This window comes from the organism of the source record quoted next, unplaced genomic scaffold (genome assembly GCF_019419815.1).
Source record: "Pyrus x bretschneideri cultivar Hongxiangsu unplaced genomic scaffold, Pyrus_bretschneideri_v1 Contig281, whole genome shotgun sequence".
Classification (NCBI taxonomy): Eukaryota; Viridiplantae; Streptophyta; class Magnoliopsida; order Rosales; family Rosaceae; genus Pyrus; species Pyrus x bretschneideri.
The window spans coordinates 47,501-51,753 of record NW_025999592.1 but is presented as its reverse complement, the minus strand read 5'-3'; positions in this window follow the sequence as shown (position 1 = coordinate 51,753).

Below are 4,253 nucleotides of genomic sequence, written 5' to 3'. Positions count from 1 at the left end.
TTATTTCGTGTTGGGCTTTTAGCTCAGCCCATTGTGTTCAGGCCTAATATAGAATAGTTGTGTCCTTATGATTAAATATGAAGCCCTTTTGGTTAAATAATAGTGTATGATGATTTTTGGTTAAATTAAACTTAGTCCAAGCCCTTTTCATTAAAGCTTCCAAAAAAAAATGATACGTGACGTAAATCATTGCCTAAAAGAGGGAACCGGGTCCCCTCCAAACCATTAAAAATTAAGCTTGCTAAGCAGACGATCTAGGCCGTTGAAATTTGATCTAATGGCTACAATTATTTTAACTTCTAGAGGGTCTTCCTGTTTGTAGCCATTAGATCAAATTTTAACGGCCCGAAGCACCTGCTCAGCAGACACAGCTTTTAATGGTCCGGAGAGGATCAGGTTCCCTAAAAGAGAAACAAATTGCCAAGTTTTCTTAAATTTAGTTTTGGAAACTCTGAAATTTCTTATTCATATACCAACTAACCTTTGCTTTTGATTGAGAGTTGGTAAGGAAGTCAAAGTCGTGTAAGATTAATTTTGGACCTACATTTATTTAGCCTTCTGTTACTCTGTGCTACCCATTTGCTTTAGCTAGATGTAGACATGCACTTAATTTCATGCACAACTATTTTAAAGTTTTTCCTTTTTATCTCTTTTATATCTTTATGTAAGCGGATTATCTGATGAATATGACTTTTCTCTTTGATATAGAATTTGCTTTAGCTAAATGTAGACATGCACTTAATTTCATGCACGACTTTTTTAAAGAGAAAACTAATGAAAATGGTTTGAAAACTTTGAGTTTTAATAATAAAGACAAAATAAAGGGTAAAATGAATAGTACCAGAATTGATATTTTAGTGTAAAAATATGATTTTTCGTTAAAATGAACAATACCGTGAACTTTTTGTTAAAACTTCCCTTTTTTAAAGTCTCTTTCCTTTTTATTTCTTTTATATCTTTACGTAAGCGTCGAATTATCTGATGAATATGACTTTTCTCTTTGATTTATTGTGTCCTTAGTTTATACGTTATGATCTTCATAGTGTAGCTTAAATTATTAATAATAGGGAGCTTTAATAAAGAGGGCTTAGGCCAATAAATATTTAACCAAAAACCATTCCAAAACATTATTTAACCAAAAGTACTCAAAGTTTAATAAAAAAACCATCCTCTTCTCACCCTTTTCTGGATTAAGCGGTCAAGCTCTGCGCAGCACTTGGGTTTTTTCAACTTCTCCAACAATGGCGACCCCAACAACAGCATCTTTGACGTAGAGTTTTATGTCTTCGAAAACCAAGAGTTCCAAGATCCTGATGACAACCATCTTCGTTTGGACATCAACTCTCTTACGTCTAATGCTTCGAGCACCACAAGGTTTGTTTGTTGACTTTTTTCTGACGGTTTTGTTGATGGGTTTGACGGTGTGGGAGTCGATCGTTCGCCTCGAAGCTTTGGGTTTGGCCATGGTGGAGATTCTAAAGGCTCGCCCAAACTAGACATGCATGATTTGGAATTTGGAATTTGGAAGAAGAAATGTGGGATACTTCGTTGAGGGGTTGGATTGTAGAATCATAGGATGGACACATCTACAGAGGACAATAACTCCTTTATTATAGAGGACTTTTTCTTCTACCTATTGCCTGGGGTTTGTTTGTTGACTTTTTTAGCATGAAATCGTTTCGACTCCCGGAACTGCGAGGTTGGACTTGAAATTTCTGTTTTCTTGGTTTCCCACTTGGTGCAATTTGTTGAGTCACTCATCCCTTAACACTGTTGAACTTGGCAGAAAAAAGAACCAAAACATAAAACTGTTTCTGGAGAACCCAAAACAAAACACTATTTTTGGAAAAAAAAATCATATACAGTATTTGTTTTGTCTGTGCACAAACAAACATTGTATCTGGAAAGAAAATAACCAAAATCCAGAAACAGTGACTTAAATTCCAGAAACAGTCTATGTTTTAACCTTTGACTGTTTCTTTTCTTTCATGCATCAGTTGATTATATTTAATAAACATGATGCTTAATTTGCTTTGAATCCAAATGCAGTGAATTTTACTATTTCTTTTCTAGCTTACATTTAAGAAACTATGTGTCTATTTCATTTGGATCCAGAAACAGTAACTTAGATTCTAGAAACAATAACTTAGGTTCCAGAAACAATGACTTAGATTCCAAAAACAATGTTACTTAAAATTCAGAGACAGTTCATTTTTACAGTCCAGAAACAGTGACCCGTCGTTATTATTGAATAGCATGTAGATCTCAAATTTATTTTTTGGAGAAACAAACGATGAACTTCACTGACGAAGAAAAATTAAAAAACAGTATCTCAAATACACTATGAATAATAACGACGATCACATTTCAACGAAATAATACAAAATATAAATTAAATAGCATGAGGATCTATATTTTTGTTTCAAAGAAAAAGAAAAGTGTCTGTAAAACAACGATGAACTCCATTAACAACGAAAATCTGGAACTCAACCTAAAAAAGTTAGGGGTAAAATCGACAAATCATAATTTATTATAGTTGGGCCATTTTTAGTTGGACTACATTAATATAGGCCTTGTACTAATCATTAAACAAAACTTATAACATGGTTTTTTTTTTTTATTAAAACTAAAACTTTTAAAGCCCTTTTCATTAGTTTTCTTTTAATAATAACATCGATTGTAATAAAAAAAAAAAAAAAAAAAAAGGTAAATTATAATTTATCCTTTCAAGTATGAGGGTCAATTATAACTTCATACAACATTTTAAAAACATTTCAATTTCATACATTTAGTTATATTTCTTTTCAGTTTCAAACATCTGTTAAAAAATCGTCCTTTCCCAGCCCAATATAAACAAATCTCCGACGTATTATCAGTTACAGGAGCAGTAAAGTTCTTTATGACTACATCACCAATCACACCAGCTTCATCCATGATATTGAAGTCCTTCTTCACTAGTTTTCCCTGCAATATATATATGTGTGTGTGTGTGTGTGTGTGTGTGTGTATACATACACTAATTTAGTTGCTTAACATTTCATGATCATAAATGTGAAAGTCAACATTCAAATCAACCAAAATATAAACAATGCATGTTGAAAATTAGAATAATTCACCGGTATACATGGCAGTGGATGCGATTAGTTACCTGAATGTAAATATCGAATATGCGCCTTCCCAAGCTTTTATGTGTTCTGCCATTTCTAAACATTATCTCTGCAAAATGGAGGTTTACAGTGTAGTTTCGATTTCCCAGACAAAACCCAAAATAAGTTAGAGAGATGGGAGAAAGCCGTGCATGTTGAATAAGAAGAGTATCCAAGATAACTCTAATGATCCCAAGAAGAAGAAAATAGAACACACTCTTAAAGAAAGCTCACAAAACAAACTAGTTAGCAAAGCTTTTCTTATTTAGCTCTAGGCTTTGTTTTTCTTTGGATGATTTACAATGCTTGAGGACTTGGGTATTTATAGCAAACCAAATGATTAAACTAAGATTATTTATTACCACACAAAACACATTAATTGCACCTAATTTATTTTTATTCAACCATGCCTAACATTGCCTAATTTTCCATACCTAACTTTGACATTGATTTTCAACACTCCCCCTCAATGTCAGCTCTCATTCTTTGCACTGTGCTGAGCAGACAGCGAAAATTTTCGAGCTTGCCTGTACTTAAACTTTTTGTGAACAAGTCCGCAACTTGATCATTCGTCTTGACTTGTCTCATCTCAATCTCTTCTTGTAGAACCTTTTCTCTGATAAAGTGGTAGTGCACTTCCACATGTTTAGTTCTTGCATGAAAGACTGGATTTTCCGCCAAGCGAATGGCCGATTGGTTATCACAGTACAATGGTACTGGATAATCTACTGGTTGATGTAGATCACTCATCAACTGTACCAGCCATGCATTCTCTTGAGCTGCCATTGCTGCTGCTCTATACTCTGCTTCAGTGGTTGACAATGATACCGTCGGCTGTCTCTTGCTACACCAAGAGATGGTTCCAGAACCAAGCTTAAAGACATACCCAGTTGTTGATCTCCTGGTGTCATGATCTCCTGCATAGTCAGCATCACAGTAACCAACTAACTTGCAGTCTTCACCTTTCTTGTACAAAAGACCATAGTCAATTGTACTCTTCACATATCTTAGTATTCGTCGAACTGCTTCCAAGTGAGGCTTCTTTGGATTTTGCATGTATCGACTCATCACACCAACTGCATAAGAAATGTCAGGTCGAGTCAAGGT